The sequence below is a fragment of the Myotis daubentonii genome, chromosome 5 (assembly GCF_963259705.1).
Source record: "Myotis daubentonii chromosome 5, mMyoDau2.1, whole genome shotgun sequence".
Classification (NCBI taxonomy): Eukaryota; Metazoa; Chordata; class Mammalia; order Chiroptera; family Vespertilionidae; genus Myotis; species Myotis daubentonii.
Genome location: NC_081844.1, coordinates 60,109,400 through 60,128,723, shown reverse-complemented (window position 1 = coordinate 60,128,723; position 19,324 = coordinate 60,109,400).

Here is a 19,324-nt window from a genome sequence, read left to right as displayed (position 1 = left end):
AAAACAGAAACAAACTCATAGAGAACATTTTGATGGTTGTCACATGGGAGCTGGGTAGTAGGGGGGATGAGTAAAAAACAGTGACAAATAGGTAACTACAGAATAGTCCCGGAGATGTAAAGTACAGCATAGGGAAGCCTATATAATAAAAGGCTAATATGCAAATAGACCGAAAGGCGGAACAACCGAACAACCGGTCGCTATGATATGCGCTGACCATCAGGGCACATGCATGGAACATGGCAGGCGTTGGCCATGGTGGGATGGCGGAGCAGGTGAGCAGGGGGGCCAGACCAAGGCGGGGTGCCGGTCGCTGTCATCGGAGTAAGCCCCTGGTGGTTACTGAAAATTCTTTGCTCCTGTGCTTTGCTGCCGGCGCCAGAGCCACCACTCGCACCTGCTGCTGGTGCTCGGCACTGGCCCTGATTGCTCGGCGCAGTCAGCAGGTGCGAGCAGAGGCTGCAGGCCCTGATCGCCCCTCAGGGATTCTCCACCTCCCCCTGTTCCCAAGGGGCGATTGTGGCAGCAGCTGCCACTCGCACCCGCTGCTGGCACCGGCCCCAATCGCTCCGCGCTGTCAGTGGGTGTGAGCTGGGCCAGTGCCATCAGCTCATGGAAGTTGCGGGGGTAGGAGCGGGGCTGCCTGCTGACAGGGGACCAGGGGCCACGGCAGGAGGGGTTGGGCGGGGGTGCAGAGGATGGGCTGAGACCCACCCCTGTGCCTACCGCAGCCTCGCAGCACCCAGTTCCTTTCAAGGTGCACGAATTCATACACTGGGCCCCTAATATAGTCAATAATACTGTATTGTAATAACTATGTATGTGTCAGATGGGTTGTAGATTTATTGGGGATGATCACTTTGTAAGATATACAAATGTCTAATCACTTTGCTCTACACCTGAAACTAATATAATATGCCAGCTGTCATTGAAAATAAAGTATTACTAAAAAAAAAAAAAAAAAAGAAACCATTGGTGTCATAACTTAAGTGTGATCCGCCCAAGACAAGGCCAGCCCGAGACAAGGCCAGCCAGCAGGGACGCATATATTACGCTGGTTCAGAGTACAATGGTGGAGGCAACTAGACGTGGCTTGGTCATATTCTGCCGCTTACTAATGTTGAAGGACCCTGAGCAAAGTGACTTATTGAAGCCCAGATGTTTTTCACCTATAAAGAAACTAACATGGTATTGATCTCTTAGGTTATTGTGAGGATTAGAGTATTTAGCAGAGTGGCTAGCACACAGTTAGCACCCAACACATCTTCACTCATTTTATTAGCGATAGCATGCTTCTCAGTCTCCCAAAGCGTGATTCAGATTAGCGAAGAAGAAAGTGGTTCTTAAGAGAAAACAGAAAGAAACTGAAAATCTCCTTTGAGAAACTCCCACAGCATAGTGATGGTTTTAAATAAAAACTGTAGCTTTGTGTGGTTCTACACAGGACGTCATGGTAAAAAAAAAAAAAAAAAGAAAGAAAGAAAATGTGGAAGAAGAAAATCTTCATCCATGACCAGAAAAAGGTCTCTTGGGAGAACTTAACCAGGTAACAAAGAAAAGCTGCAGAGTGAAGAGATGCAGAGTGGGAAAGTCATGTCTGGGAGAGACCCACACACGCAACAGTGACAAACACTGGCTAGTAGAGAGAGAAGGAGTCCAAGAAATAACAAACCTTCCGGTCAAGACTGATGATAATATTACACCAGAAAGCTTGGAAGACAATAAATGACCACATAACTGCAAGTCACAGCTAGACCTGAATGCAGTGACACAGAAAGTGCTCGGTACACTATAAACCCAAAGAGTGTCAGTGTCTATAAGCAAATGCCAAAACGACTCGGCCTCTTCCTACCTGCCTGATTGTTAACACCTTCCATCTGGATTGTGATACTTGCTCTGAATCAAGTATCTACTATGTCATGCTCTCTTCGGCCTTGGCAAAGAATAAAAACACAATTACTGGTGCTGTAACTTTAAAGCAAGTTTCTTATGTTGGTGCCAGCTGGTACAGTTTGTTCTGCTTAGGAAAGAAAAAAATTCTTCCTTTGTAGAAAGAATAAAAATTTTAAAAGATATTAGGTTACAATTTCTTAAGGTACAAAAAAGCAGTTTCATTTTAATACATTCGCCCTCTACCCTTAAGTGCTGGGCTTAGGCAGCGAGGTGGGTACAGCATATTCCGTTCTCAACCTCCCTGGCATTTGAGTCCAATTAACAGGTGGATAAGACATTTATTTTTCTTAATAGAGTTATATGTCTGGAATTTATTTAGTGGTTTTGGGGGAGACTAGAAAACAGGATTGCAAATAGGGTGGGAAAATAAGCCAGAAAAACCAAGATCATTTCCAGTTGAATTATGACCTCAAGTGGATTCCGGAGAATGGAATTTCCATAATTCACAATCCTATTATTGGTTATTTCTGGAGCCTTTGGGGCTGAGGGCAATATCCTCTGTTGAATCCCTTGCCTATTTCCTGGCCTGTTGGCCTTTACTCTCCATTCTCTATTTCACTAATTAATTGTTTTATATACTAACAACTTCCTAAAAGGAATCGAGGTGGCTTGGTACAAATGCCAGAGAAATGGACTCATTAAAGGGAACACGAAGGAACGGGGCTATGCTACTGGAAGAAGAAATAGTTGTACTCTGATACTAGTCTAAGCGGAATTAGGACAACCAGGCAGAAATGTAAGCGTTCACATCCCCAGCCATCACTGAAGACGTGTTTCCCGGTGTGGTGGGGATCACTAGGAGTCAAAAATGGCAACAAGCTCTGGGAGGGCAATTGCTAAGAGAAAATAGACTCGGTCCATAGAAAGTCTGCCCAAGCTGAGAGGCAGCAGTGACAACCCATAGCTGTCACTCCAAACAAAAGGAGGAAAAGAAATCTGCGAAAACAGAAAGGATTCACATAAGAGAGAAGTTAACACACCTGGAAATGTATGTTCCCTGTGAAAAAGCCCTCCCTCCCTCAAGAGGTTTCTGGATGCAATATTAATTCCAGACTGGGGCAGGAAATAACCAAATGTCACCCGAATGATCTGGAAGTTAAAGTAGCCTCCTCGCATATAATTTACTTTCAAGGAAACAATTTTCTCTCCGATTCTGCCCAGAAAATTCACTTCAAAAATTGGGAGAGGGAGAAAAAAAATATATGTATATGCAGTGCAGCTTAACTGCCTGGGCCCTACAGAGTCAGGGCCAATTACAGGTAGAAGGGGCAAGAACTGAGCGTTTTCTGTCGGTTTGCTGCCAGTAAATGGTGGGGGAGCAGTTGTACAGAGGCTCTGGTGCCCTGCTGGTCCGCATGGAGCCGCTTCCCCTTGACTTTGCTGGGCCCCGCCCCTCCCAAGCACATCTGGCAGGCACTGTCTGGCACTGGGCTCCTTGGAGCAGCCCAGCAGGCTGTCTGCAGCCTCCACGGAGGGACAAGGCGGCTTTTCTTAACTGTCCGCTCCCTTGGCTTCCGAGCCCTTACACTGTGTCTGCAACATCATTCTCTGCGAAGTGGAAGACGTGCAGACAGGATGACATGTCCCAACACAGGTCTGGTGTCCCAGGCCTGCTCCGATGGCATGTTATTTCCGCACAATGAGAACACATGGGCCTTTGTGCAACGTGCATCTGGAAAACTTCCCGGATCATGCATCTGCCCTCTGATTTACACCTTGCAGAATGAGGCTGACCCGCAGGAAAGCCCGAATCTCTAAGCAGTGGGTGGGCTGCCCTCCCTTCCCCCCACCCCTGCCTCCTTCTTATTCTCAGAAACAATCGTGGGTGTTCCCACCTCCCCAAAACTCCCTCCTCTGAAAATGAAGGGGGAAAAGCTGCTTCCTGGCTGAATAAAGCTGAAACACCTGTGTTCCAGAAACACACAGATGTAGACAGGCACACACTGCTGCAGACCCATCTGCCCAGCCGCCCGGCGGTTTGGGGTGGCGAGCAATTAGGGTGGGAAACCCACACCATAGGCAAAGCTTCCGTTGCTCCTCATTATCCCCTTTCCCTTGCAATTCTCCTTCTCCCATTTCTCCCTTTCTCACTAGCACTCGTTAGCTTTTCAAAGGCACAGAAGGCCGTTATATTTCAGGTGGTATCTTCCCTTATCCTGCCCTTTTGATCTGGCTGGAAGGACAAATGGAAAGAAAAACAATACAACACTCATAAAAAGTCCTTTCTGTGATGGGGGTGGCTCTTTAGCTCACATGGAATGTGTGCCGAGCTTCCTTCATTCTGAAAGTATTTATTGGACACTAACATGCTTGGTATTGTGCTGAGTGCCGGAGCTATGGCAGCTGGCAAAGTGGCCTCATCAGAGCTCCTGGATGAATGCAGTAAAAATACCCACCCTGTGTGCTGGGAAAACAGCCTCGCATTTCATACTGCGTCGCTTTCACATTTACAACCTGGTTTCTTCTTCTCTGGGAGAGGGCAACATCCTTCGAGAACATACATTTAGTCTACATTGCTTAGTACAGCATCTAACACGGTGCAGGCAGCTAGTAACAGTTCTGTGAGAACAACATGCAAAGAGTTGGCATCCAAAATTAGCAGGCCTCTAGACTCTGAGGGTTATGCAAATGAATTTTCTATACAGCCATCAAACCTGGGCTGGGGTGTGGGGAATGGGTAGGTGTGGGGAAGAGACGGCGGTTGTCAGTCAGGGCCTCAGAGAAATCTGTTTTGGGACACTAATGTTTTCTTTTTAAAAACATTTTTTATTTGGAGATAATATTTGATGACAGAAGCGATACAGCGATAGCACAGAGAGTTCCTGTAGACCCTACACAAAGCTTCCCCTAACATGGACATCTTACATAACCGTGACACGTATCCAAGCTGAGAAGTTGACATTGGAATACTGTTCGCTAGATGACACTGAATTCAGATGCCGCCAGTTTTCCCTCGAACCTCGGTCTGTACCAGGTTCGGATCCAGGCTCAAACTTTGTATTTCGGCCTGTTTAGTTTTAAATGAGGTATTTATCTGCGCTCGGTAGGTGTCCTGTTGTTATGATTTCAGCATCTCCGGGAGGAAGTTCGGCCCCTCCGGTTCTGCAAAAAAACGCTGAAAAGGAGACAGGCACCCAGACCAAGTGGAAAGGCCGGGGAAGCGTCCAGGATTTTCTTATTTTTTAATCTACCAGCAGGGAAAACAGAAGGGCTGAGGAAAGTGGTTTCCTGGCCCTGCCTATCTCCTCGGCCCTGGGAAGAGGAAAGGTCAAGTACTCGCTTTTGATAACCCTGCTAATCTCGAGGGGCCCAGCAGCCAATTAGTCTGCCGCAGCCCCGCATTCCTCCCCCATTTCAGAGACGGCGAAGGAAGCCCGCGTCCGCACCGCCCGGCTCGGCCTCCCCACGGCCTGTCAGACGTGGAGCAGGACGGAGGCTTGATTCAGGGGAATCCAGCTCAGCCCCGAGTCTTGGTGGCTAACCCTCATCCTTATGACAGGCAAGGGCTTCGATTTGCAGGGATCCCAGGCCAATGCGTTCACCAGGAAAAGTGTGGGGGCAGAGGCTGAAAATGGAGCCCCCGCGTACATCTGGGCAGGGGAGGCGGTCCGTGTTCCTGGAGCGAGGAACTCCGGCTGGCACGCAGCGGAGTCGAGTAATTTTCAGTTGGTTTCAACTGCAATTGCCAGGCAGCCAAGCCGTGTGGGACTTTCATACGTGGGGTAGTCGAAAGCCAGGGCCTGGGATGGACCCAGGTGTGCTGCGGCCCTTGAAGTGCAAAATGCCCCGGGGGCACTTTCTGAAGAGGCGCCCTGCCTTCTGGACCCCGGACCCCCGAGCTGCAGACCTCAGGGGAGTTCGCGGCGTAATTGTGCACATTCTCGGAGTCCAAACTTCAGCAGCAGGTATTACACGGACTGCAAAGATCATCCATCTTAGTCAGAATTACAAACAGGTCCCCTTGCTCCCTCCTCCCTCCTCCTTCCACTCGCTTCCCTCCCGGTGAAAGAAGCCACGGGAAGCGAAATGTGTTCATTCCTTTCCACCAGCAATGCTGTCAGGGAGGGGACCTTCATGCATCAAAGAGGCCTCTCCTGCAGGGCCCTGTGTGGCAAAGAGCTTTACCCCAGTCTATCTCTCTCTCTCTCTCTCTCTCTCTCTCTCTCTCTCTCTCTCCCTCCTCTCCCAACATTAGACATTCTTTTATAGTTTCAAATTAACACTAAAGAACAATGACATAGTGATTCATGGCGGCGATAAACAAAAAAGTAGAGACGCCTCCACAATAAAACTCTATAAAATGCCCAAACTGGCACGTTTTAAATGACTCTTTAGTAACAGAGGGGAGAGAAAAAAAAGCCTATGAGGTAAATCCTTCACCGGGGAACTCACCAGGGAGACTGGTAAAAATAAATTGCACAGCTCTAATTTTCCTAGCAGCTTCCATGCTATTCTTTGAAACTGAGTGCGAACCCCTTGGCCTAATCCCAAGAGCCGATCTATAGTAAATAGTGCACACTTAATGCCTAAGTTCCTTTTTAGCACCATTCAGACAGTGACTTCAGCCGCAGAGCTTAGTCATAGCAGACATTTTTGTGGTGAAAGCATTAAACCCACATGCAGCTCTCTTTCTGTGGCCACTGGGGGTCATGCTCCCTTCCCATTAGCTGAATAAATCATAAAGTCGGCTCAGACCACCCAAGGAGCAGGACCAGAGAGCCACAGGCGATGCCTGCAGCCGCGTTTTCTTTTCAGAATCTACAGGGGAGGGAAAAAAGGGGGGGGGGGCGCAGAAAAAGAAAAACAAGAGGAAATACTGCACAACAGGCTGGCTGTAGGAAATGGTTTGATTTTTTAAAAATGGGATCTCTTTGAGAGCAGCCTGGAGACTTGTTTATTTGTTTGTTTATTTGTTAAAACCAGGAAGCCCGGTTTAAGAAGAGAAGTAGAAAAATAAAGTCACATGCATGCCTTTTGTCATACGCTGGAGTTTGCTGACCAAAAAAACACACAAAAAACCAGAATTTCTTTTCCCTTTTTTCCCCCTCCCTCAGTGGGTGTTAAATTAAGGAAGGCCGCCCTGTGTGGCCGGGCTCTTCAGGTGGTTCCGATAAGACATAATGCAGACACAAGCCAGGGGTGGGTGGGGGGTGGCGTGGGAGGGGGGATTGCGCATCCGGCTGCAGGACATGGCCAATCGGGATTTAACCAGGAAGCAAACGTGTCGTCTAAACGTTCCCTGTGTCAAATGATTCACTCCACCGGGAGAGAGATGGCCAGGGAGGAAGGTCTGTGAAGTCACGTTCCCATCAATCAGTAAAAAGATAAGAAACAGGAATCTTAAACACCACTATTAGCCGGCCACTGCAAGCCCATCAGCAAAGCGAGGCTCATTATGCTAAGCAGTCTTTCTGCCAGAGGAGGGGGACGGTTGGCCAGGAGGAGGAACTGGGAGTTTTAACTTCATGTTTAAAAGTGTGCTGACCTTAAAACAACTCTGCCTCAGTCTAATAGGCAACGGAAATTGGGACTGTTTCTCTCCCCTCCTCCACCCCCTAAATCCGTGACTCCTATCCCCAGGGAAAGTTTGGCAAGAAGGGAGGTATATTTCAGGTGGATTCTAGTGATTTCTCAAAGACTCCTGGACAGGTAGTGCTGGATCCTGAGGGAATTTGGAGCTAAATGAGGTTCGTTCACTTGTGTCTCTGTGAACAGTTTCCTTGATGTCTGACATGTTTGTGATTTGGAGACTTGTTTGTAAGTTTTCACTTGTTATTTAGGAGAGCGCGAGGTTCTAAAAGTAATAAGACCATATTTAATCTTTGCTGAAAGTCAGGATAACACAGGCAATTTCTCCACGACTGTCCACACAAAACTCTGCCTAAAATCTCTCCCAAACCCTCATCTTCAGTAACCTTCTCCCAGCTCAAGAAAGGATAGCCAGTTGGCCCACACTGCAACCCATTACATGGTGATTTTGTGACTCATGCCCACCACGCAGGAGGGCAAGATCACTTATACCATTTATGACTTAATAAGTGAGCCGCAGGGTCATAGTGAAGCAATTCCAACTGTCAACAGTCCATGTCCTAGAAATCATAGCAAGAAGGCAAGTGAAACCACCTACTGATAACCTAAAGCTCATTAATAATATGGTCATTAAAATCTTCGTTTGCTAGGTGATGTTTGGCTTTACATAATAACAAGCTCCTTCCATGGTGCACCAAAAGCACTATAAACAAAACCCTTTGCTCACAAACTTTCACTCATCCTTGTGGAATGACTTCCACTTCTCTTTCCACATCATTGAGAAATAAAATATTCCTGAACAGATGCTCTGAAGCCCCCTTTCTGGGTCAGAGGGCCTAGGAGAATTAGGCCAACTGTAGCCTGGTGTCTAGCTGCTTTTCTGTGACCCACCCAATTCCTCTTGGAAAGAGGTCCATGTCCCTCTAATCACCATGGACGCAACATAGACAAAGTGGCCTGTGTGGGCATCTGTGGGGTCTCCGCATTGCTGCAGAAGGTAAACAACAAAAAACATAGAAGAAGATAAACTCTCCTGAAAACCAATGAATTTTAAGACGAAAATCAGAAACTCCTTTCATTTATCAATAGTTATCAGTTACTTGGAAGATTGGTTTTTATGTTATACTAGAGGCCTGGTGTATGAAATTCGTGCAGCGGGGGGTGGGGGGGGAGTTGGTCTTCAGGCCGGCCTGTGTTCTTTCGCAATCTGGGACCCCTCAGGGGGTGTCAGGTCCAAACCGGCAGTCGGATATCCCTCTCGCAATCTGGGATGCTGCATGCACCAGTGACCATACTTTTCATACAGATGAAAGGCATCTTGCGGTTGTATGGGCAGCTACATTTTTTTGCCTTGATTATAAAAAGTAGTACAGAATATGAGGCAGTAGTACCGTTTTCCCCATCTTATGGGTGAAAAACCTGAAGCAGAGAGAAGTTAAGTAATTGGCTTTGTCACACAGTTATAAATGTCTGAATCAGGGCTGACCACAAAATGTGCAAGACAGAGTCCATGCATGTCATCACTGCATCATCCTGTTTTTTCAGTGTTAGAGTAGCCTTGCCAGGTTTTAATTTTTAAATCTAAGAGACTGTTCCCAATATATAGGGTAGGGTTTATAGGCCTGGCCATCGATCAGGGCCATCTGTGGGGCGACAGGCAGGCGGGGTGATTGGGGGCCCCCCCCTAGCACCTGCCTTGGCTGGTGGCCTGGCACTGCCACTGCTAGTCACCTCCCTCTGCAGGATGACTGGCGGGAAGGGCGATTGGGGGCCCCCGCTGGCACCTGCCTTGGCTGGCGGCCTGGCTCTGCCCACTGGCCGCCCCCACCCCCTGCCACCACCACCGGTCGCCTCCCTCTTGGGGGGCAGACGCTCAATGCAGGAGCTTCCCCTGACCAAGGGAAGTTCCTGCATTGAGCGTCTGCCCCCTGGTGGTCCGTGCGCATCATAGCAACCGGTTGTTCAGCCATTTGGTTGATTTGCATATTAGTCTTTTATTATATAGGATAATTTGTAACTTTCTCTCATTTAGTAACCTCAGCCAGAACTGGTTTTCTTTTGTGTGGCTAAAACTGTGTGTGTGAGTACCGAGGGTCAGGTGTATGAACTATATCATCTGGATTGGAAATTTTTACCCCTAAAAGTTGTGTGATCAAAAATTGAGAAACTGGAGCATTGAGACATGGCAATGAAGACAGTGGCATTGAAATGGGTTACTTTACAATTTCTGTGTGTCCATTATGAGTGGGCCCCCAAGAGTGGCTGATGTATCTTTCTTCTTCTCAGCACTAGAGACCTATTGTTTCTGAGTATCCCCCCTCCTTCTAAACAAGTTTCTGATTCACCCCAGCCTCTATATAAGCACTCAGTTTTTGAATACAGAAACTTTGGGCGTAAGTAGCCAATTCCCATGGGCAGCATCCAGCACCATCATCGTCTCTCTAGTTCCACATTCTTCCCAGATGCTCCTCATCCAGCCTCCGTCTGTCACAAAACACCAGGGGACCCCTGAGTGCAGGCATGTCTCTAAAGTGGTCTAAGACTATCATTACTATCTAAACAGACCTTCACTGCTGGACCTGGGGAGTCTTTTTATCCTTTTTAGTAGTTCTTGTCTTATTAGTATACATAAAACCTCAAAAACATATATGAATGTGGAAGAAACGGTCACCTGTGTTCTGTTTCAGAAAGGCCTGGGGAGGAAGGAAAAGAGAAAGGTGATATCTGTGGACAAGGTAGCAGATGGAACACATGGTCCCCACCCTCAAGGGGCATTTGGTCCTTTAGGCAAGATGGATATTCAAACAGATTATGCCGTGACAGTGTGAAATGGGATACAAAGGAATATATACACCACTTAGAAACAAAATAGAGGTGGTGGGCAGGCTAAAGGTTCAAAAGAGCGAAAGGATAAAGGAAGGAGCAAGTTGATCAAAAGTAAAAGTGGAGAAATATGTGCTAAGAAAATGACCCTCAACCCATGAATAGAGGCAAGGAGGTAATTGTGGAAGCGAAGCTATGGATTATGTTTAAGCAGGGCTGGCATGACATTGAGTTCTTGCTCAGTGTTCCTGCTTATATTGGAAACAAAGCTATCTGTGGGTTGGGGTGGGGAATAGAAGATTACAAGGATAGACAGGGTTGGTCTGTCCACTGAGAAGAAGGAGAGAGCTGACCAACAAGGAGTGAAGCCATAGATAAATGTCACAAAAATTCTATATGCGCCGGGAAGGCAAGAGATTGCAGAATTGCCCAACCATCTTGGCTATGCAATTCCCCCCAATAGCTCTTATCTACCAAGGAAAAGGATTAGAGGAGCAGACTTTAATTTGATCCAGGTTTTGGAATTCAAAAGTGTCAGAGAGTATGTTAGATGACTGAATAGGAGGTCCAGGTAGGGCAAATGCTCCTTCATGCTGTTCGGATAAAATTAAAAATCCTTAAACCCTGACCCACCAACTCTTATGACTTGTGCCCTGCTACAGCTCGATCAGCCTTCATTCTTCGGCACAGCTCCCGTGCCCCAGACTCACTGGGACATTTTTAGTTCCTTTGCTCATACCTTGAATGTGCAAATATCTCACGCCTCAGAGTTTTTGAACGTGATGATCTTTCTATGGGAATACCCTCACACACTGCCTGGCTAAGCTTCTCCTCATTCAGTTTCTATTTAAATGTAGAAACTGTCTCAGAGACAAGCTCCTCAGAGAAACTTTCTTAGTTCCCTACCTTGGTAGGCGCCCCCTGCACCTGCACTCTATTCCCTAATGCTCATCACGCTTGAAATTACTCACCCCCTACGGCTCTTCCCCTACATATTGCAAGGTCATTGAGCGTGTTTCTCCTATTTACGACTACATCCTGTGTCTTTCACGGTGCTCTGCTCACAGCAGATGCTCAGTGAACATTTGTTGAGAGAATGACTACATGAGTTGATAATCCTAAAAGACACTCTCAAGGCCACGAGGCAGGAAATCAGAGAGAGAGCGTGGACAGATGGGGTTACACTGGAGATCAGATTGCAGAGTTGGAGAGGTTTTTCACAGTAACATTGCTCAAGGTGAGCCCAGAGGAGAAGATTGCTCAAGGTGCGTGGTAGTCTTTGGAGCTGAGAATGAAGAAACTGGAAGGTTGGTGTGTTAGATATTTTTTTTGTTGTTGTTCAAGTGACTACTGAAAGCACTCAAGATCTTGGTGCAACTGTGAACTGTGGTTGGAAAGCAGCATAAAAATCTGGGGTCCAAAACATTTAGTTAATAATGGAGAATGATGGAAAACTCAGTAGATGACATACCCAAGGAGAACTGGGAAGTAGAGCTCTATGGCTTGCAATTCAAGGGAGAGGGAGATGAGTGACCATCATTAAGATTTCCCACCTAGCCCAGCTGGTGTTGCTCAGTAGTTGAGCATCGACCTATGAACAAGGAGGTCACGGTTTGATTCCTGGTCAGGGCACAATACCAGGTTGCAGGCTCGATCTCCAGCAGCGGGTATGCAGAATGCAGCCAATCAATGATTCTCTCATAATTGATGTTTCTATCTCTCTCTCCCTCTCCCTTCCTCTCTGAAATCAATAAAAATATATTAAAAAAAAAGATTTCCAGCCTATTGGAGCAGGGTCAGCTAGACTAGTGGTATTAGCATAGTGTCATTAGGATGACTACATATTTGTTGAAAGTACAGTGCATATTATTTAGAAAGATTTTAAACAAGGTCTTAATCGAAGTGGCCTTTTCTGTTTAACAAATGGTTAATCAAATCTTAAATTAGATAGAAAACAGTATTTTGAAAGCATTGTCATTTATTTTTTTCTCCTTAGCATTTATACCGTTCATCAAAATATATATTTTACATATTAGCATCTGTCTCCCAGTAGCAGTAACTGGATAAAAGGGAAATTTTGATCTGTTTTGTTCATTGCTGTGTCCTTAGTGCCTAACCAGGGCCTGGTGCATAGTGGACACTCAATAAGCATTCCTTAATAAGTGAAGTTCACTTAATGAAGGATTTGTTTTCTTTTATTAATTGTCAGACTAGTTCAACTAGAGTTGGTGAATAAGATGTATCTCAATTTTTAAATCATTTCTAAAGTTACTTTAGAAACATTACTGTGTCTATGAAATATCTGGCATTTGTTGTTTTCAGTTAAAAAAATATATATAGTGTCCTAAAAATGTGCACACACACTTTGAATAATTATAAAGGCAGTGTTTATTAAAATTTCATTTTCAATGAAATGGGCTATCATGTGTTAAATGTGTATATGTTTTTTGGGGGAACACTATATATATATATATATATATATATATATATATATATATATATATATATATATACATATATATATGTGTGTGTGTGTGTGTATGTGTGTGTGTGTGTGTGTGTATGAAAAACCTTTCTGAGAAGTGATCATTAGATTCCAAGCTCTATAATATATGCATGTAATATACAGACACATCTCTGTAATATATCTTGGTTATAAATTGTAAGCATAATGAGCAGCTTCTACCCTTCTCATCAACACAGATTTAATATGCCCATATGAACTTGAAAGCTAACTGTTCATGAATCATTGCTCTAAGGTGTTGATTTCTTCAATGGCACTTCCAGTAATTTCCTTAGAATTCAAGCCCAGTTTTTTTAAAAAAAATCACAGGTTGTGTTGCTAAATACTAAGTTCCTTATTTTCCTGTGAGTTATTTTAGAGAGAAAAAAATCATATATTTATGAACTAAGTAATGCATAGTATCAAAACCAATTACTAGCATAAGCAATGCTTTAAAGCCTAATTTCTTTCTACTAACAATTAAAATATTGCCTAGGAAATTCTAGTTTTGTGGCACTACCTTGGAGCACAGGCCATTCCTCTCTGCTTTCAACATGGAGCAGAGTGGAGGTGGTCCTTGGAAGGGAAAGAAGCTCTTGCCACTGCTCTCATGTTTTTTTCTGTGACAGAGCAGCTACGTCCAGGAGAAGGGGGAATGCCACTGTGCCAAGGGGACTCACTGTACAAAGGCTCACTGATCTGGGGCCCTTATGAAAGAACTCGGCATTCCAAGTCTTGAATGGTGCACCTCGGGTGGCTAGACTCAGCAAATGAAAATACAGAATGACCAGCAAAATTATAATGTCAGTTAAACAATTTATAATTTGTTGTGGAAGTATGTCCCAAATATTGCACAGGATATACTCAACTAAAAAATATGTTTTTGTTTTTTTTAATCTGAAATTCACATTTAGTAGGGTGTCCTTTATTTAACCTGGCAGTCCTAAGCGCTCCCCAGTTATCCTGCTGCAGCTTGGAGCACTGAGGCCCCCCATGAGCCACGTGGGTGCCCTGAGTGGATTTCTTTGCCTGTGTCGTTAGGGGTGAAAGGGAATGAATGGATCCTAAAAGAGTGAGTGGGCATCGGAGTGCAGTCACTTTCATTGCTAGGCCTTTGCTTTTGATGCATCAATTACACGAAGGTAAAAGTGAGGCTTTGACAGTGCAAATAGAAAAGGCTTTCACAGATGTAATAGGTAATGATGCAAAGGACCATTAAGGGGTTAGCAGGCAGATTTGGCGGCAGCCAGCGGCCTCATCCTCTGCCCACTCACTTCTCGTGCCTATGTATTAAGGGAAGTGGGGCAAGATTGGAGAGACTCAACTTGTAAGCATATCTCTGACAGTTTACTTTTAATACCGTTGTTTGTATTGTGGGAATGAATAGAAAAAGCAGTCATCAGTGGCAGTTTTCATACTCTTAAATGCCCCCAGATAGCCAAGCTATGCAGGAAGTTTCACTTTGTAAGCTCACCAACTCCAAGTTTCATTTGTAAACCTGGGCAAGAACCCCCAAATAATAGGACATTGAACAATTGAACAATTGGTGACTAATGGGGGTCCAACTATCTTGCACAGCAATTCCTATAAACTACTGGCTCTGAGAATGCTTTCTTTGTAGATTCATGGCAAAATTTGAGCACAGAAATCCAGATAGATATCGCTGATTATTTATGTTTTATTATCAAACTAGAGGCCCAGTGCACGGATTCATGCACTGGTTGGCATCGCCCTCTCGCAACCTGGGACCCCTCAGGGAATGTCAGACTGCTGGTTTCAGCCCGATACCCGCAGGCCAGGCTGAAACCGGCAGTCCAACATCCCCTGAGGGATGTAGCAGTGCACTAAGTGGCAGGTGGCCAGGGAGGAGCCTGAGCCAGGCTCGGAGCTTGGCGCTCCTAACCGCTTGCCACTGCTTGCTGGCTTCTGGCTGAATGGAGCTCCCGCTGTGGGAGCACACTGACCACCAGGGGGGAGCTCCTGTGTTGAGCGTCTGGTGCCTGGTGGTCAGTGTGCATCATAGTGATCGGTCATTCCATCTTAATTGTTGCTTAGGCTTTTATATAAAGAGATGCTTTTCTTCAGTAATGCTGAGAATGGGAAATATAGGTCCTATTTCCAGCCTTGCCACTCACTATATCACTGGACAAGTCATTTAATCTCAGGGTTTCACATTCTTCTTTAAAATGCAAATAATAACATCCATGCTCCACCCCCACAGAGTAAGGGAAGCTGTGATAATGGAGTCCAGTGCTTTGAGAAACATTCACTCCCGCTAGTTCATGTTAACTAACAGCACAAGTGGTTTAGAGTACTAAAGTGGAGCCTGAATCAACTCCTGTAGTCAGTTCAAGTGTTGGAGCAGCATAAAAGTGGGTAAAAATACCACCTTGGAAAAGCTTTGGTTCTGAGAGTAATATTTACTAGACCATGCACAACTCTGTCTCAGATGTCCACTCAAGCACAAAAGAAGATAAGGCATGGCTCCTGCCCACATAGAGGTTCCAATCCATTCGGAAGAGAAAAAACAAGACATGCTCACTGCTAAATAAAAAATGCAAGATAGTGTACGACTTAAGTGCCCAACGGATAGTAATGGCAGTAGGTTTCCATTAGAGATCACAGCAGAACACAATGAATATGGGGCCATGATTTCAGAGTTAGTCTTCAAGATGGTTGGAGGGGGCCTTAAAGAATTGAAGAGATGGCCAAAACTGGTTTGGCTCAGTGGATAGAGCGTCGGCCTGAGGACTGAAAGGTCCCAGGTTCGATTCCGGTCAAGGGCATGTACCTGAGTTGTGGGCACATCCCAAGTAGGAGATGTGCAGGAGGCAGCTGATCAATGTTTCTCTCTCATCGATGTTTCTAACTCTCTATCTCTCTCCCTTCCTCTCTGTAAAAAATCAATAAAAAAATATATTTAAAAATAAAGAATTGAAGAGAAGAAGGAAGGGCATTCTAGCCAGTGGCATAAGTTAGGAAAAGTCCTTGGGTGACCTATTGAAGACAGTAAGGAGACTAGTTGGGCTGGATCAAAAATCTCTGCTAGGAATAATGCAGATAAGATTCGCACATGAAATAACAGTGCATATAAAATAAGGCTGTGTAGGTCGATTGACTCAGGTAATGGGGGGTCTGGAGCACCAGGATTGGAAGTTTGGAAGTGATATGCCTATTCAAAAATACAAATGAACCATGTATGTCTACATGGAGATTCACACAAAATATATATTCTCTATTTTGAACAATTTCCATCTACTCAGAATATGAAAGACTTCTCCCAGTTTTTTGAAACCGTAGCCATCATTAACAAAATCTATCACAGCTAGTGGCTCCTTCATTTACCTTTATAAGGTTCCTGGCTTCTGCAGCAATCCTTGTCCTGATTCTGTGCTCCCTATTATTGGTTTTTATGTGCTGCTCCAATTTGAAGTTCTGCTGCAGAATATTTTAGGGTCTTCCACTTCCAAGCTGTGGTTTACTGGACAGACAATGGCCACATGATCTGTGCTGTCATCCTTTCTTCACACATGTCTCACCCAGGGAGCAATCTCCATTTCAATGCTGTCAGGTTGGCTGCATTACAGACTTTTGTTAATTCACTCCTGCTAGTTAATGTTACCTAATGGCATAAGTGATTTTGATGAATTACTAAAGAGCCCGAATCAATTCCTGTAGCAGGTCCAAGTCTTGGAACAGCAAAAAAGATTGGCACGAATACCGCCTCGGAAAAAGTTTTGGTTTTTGAAAGTGATGCTTGATAGAATGGTGTCTCACTCTGTTCACCAGTCTCCTGAAAGGCATCCTGGCCTTATGGATTTAATTTTATGCATCTTGGTCAGTCAGCAGACTGTTAGATACAGTGCTGCAAAAGAAAGAAAATTCAGTGATGATTTTTAGCCATGTTGCCAACGAAAATCTTACATTGACTATGTCTAACTTCCTTTGTTGGGTCTTTGAACATGGCTGTGGAATATGGATTTAATAAAAACTGACCTATTACACAATTCTCAGTTTTAGTCCATTGGTAATGAGGAATGGGCTGGCTGTGATGATGTCAATTGTGACACAAGTGGACAGATCTTCATTAAGTAGCTTGGTGATCTTCATGAGCGCAAGTTGAAGAGCCAAACTTTTTAAATAGTTGCCAAGGTCCATGAGAACAGAAGCTTGACGAACATTGAAACCATTACTGGCCTGGTTCTCCACTTCTCTGCACTACTGTGTCAACCAACATTATGTCTATATTGCATTAAGGTCAAATTGGCCTGTGATTTTAGAAGTAGTGCTGCAGGTTTCAGATCAGAATGCCACCTAAAAATCAAGAAGATGTCATGAGAAATCACGTGTCATTGTCTCATTCTCATGCATCACAGAAAGGCTTCTGTAGACATCTCAGAAAGTCTTCCACAAATGACTTCATGGGTGAAAAGCTTTGAGAGCCGAGCACATGGTACATGTTATAGGAGCATCTGCTACCATAATAGTTATCATTTAATATAAAGTGTTTCAGTACATTTGTATGTCTTAGGGTTCAGGAACTCTATTATATTTTAGTCTTGGAAGACTACTTCCTTATACCAGAGGCCCAGTGCATAAAATTTGTGCACTTAGGGGGTTCCCTCAGCCCAGCCTGTGCCCTTTCGCAATCTGGGAGCCCTTGGAGGATGTCAGGAGAGGCATCCACCTGCTGCGGAGGTGGGAGAGGCCACCGCCACTGTGCTTGCCAGCTGTGAGCCCAACTTCTGGCTGAGTGGCGCTCCCCCTGTGGGAGCGCACTGACCACCAGGGGGCAGCTCCTGCATTGAGCATCTGCCCCCTGGTGGTCAGTGTGCTTCATAGCGCCGCTTGTTCTTTGTCCAAAATGAGTGTCTCCATTTTGATTATTGATTATGAACATACCTGCTCTTTGATACTAAACATAGATAGGAGGGTTGACCAAAGTCTTACACTCTCTGCTCTTTGCATGCTAGCACATTTGCTTCCTGACTTCATGTCACTTTGCAGGTCTTTACAATATGTATTTTGCTTTGATGGTAAGACACTTTAAGATTCTGAAATTTGTGTTTTCCTATTACCAATGAACATTTTTTTCCTTTCACTTAGCATTACTTGATGAAACTATCTCTCAAGTTCCTGTGGAAGAAACTGTTGTCTTGCGTATTAGGTACCTGATGTCCAGTCAATCCCTTTTAAAGCAACATAACATATTTTCATATTCCGGCTTCCCTTACATATAGGGGAAGGCAATGGCACATAAGAGGAAGTGGATGAGCACAGCTTCTGGAAAAGTTTTTCAATAGCTCCAGCAGCTCTTTTATTCCTTCTCTATCCTTATTCTTATCTAGAATGTAGCTGTGATGGCTGGAGCTACCGGGAGCATATTACAAGCATGAGGTGACTATGAGAATGGCACTAATGAAGACACAACAGACACAATAAAAGGAGCCTGGAATGCTAATGATATTGTGGAGCCTCCGAATGATCTCTGTGCAGCCTATCCCTGGACTAATTTACATGAGAGAGAAATAGACCGCTGTGTTATCTTAGGCACTCGTACCTTGCATCTTGATTATTAAGGACCTATGATGATTCCTACCTGACACCATGTGCCATCTTTTTGTCTATGGGGATGCTTCCGAGTGACCTTTTTCCCTTAAAGATTTTTGTTCCTGCCTGAGGATAGAAGCACTTTAAAAAGCAGGAACTGGATTTATGTTGTTGTTCTCTTTCTTTGGTACTTAACGGCATCATATGCAACTATGATGCTGCTAATAAGTTATCTCTGTTGCTGTTAAAACAATTTGAGGTCTTAAAGATTGGAGTTTCCTGATCAGAGACTGGTTATATGTTGGTATTTATACATGTATATACATACATACATATATATATATATATATATATATATATATATATATATATATATATATATAAATGCTGTTCTCAAATCTCTAACATTGGCCTTTTCACCTCTGTGTTTCTTTAAAACATTGCTTTTAGCCAGAAAAATAGCCTTGGAAATAGACATAAAAGGAAAATTAATTAGGAAAGAGAATATCAAGTTGCCAAACTTATTTTAAGGATTCACTTATTTTGAGTGATTAAACTCATCCATTTCCTTTGAACTTAAAGCTATATCTAAGCATGAAAGGACTAATGATTTCTCACAAGCTCTGAATATACCCTTTATTCAATTCACACGTCTAACAACAGTAGTCAGAGGGATAAATATATAAAGATTTTTGCTGAATGGACCACTGTATGGAAGAATCTTGTCTGATTGGTCAGTCAATCCAGTTCTTTGGCAACTGGTTTAAGAATAGTTTTCTCAATAAAATAGAAACATACCTCACCTACTGGAAAATTTGTAAATACCAATTTAATAGTACAATTGTAGGAATGGATTCTCATATGTTATAGGTATTAACTGCCTTAGAATTTATCTAAAGCTTACCAGTAAACAAGTTGGCCTCACTAATGTTTCAGTTCTCTTTGCTTGGTTTTGAGTAAACCCAG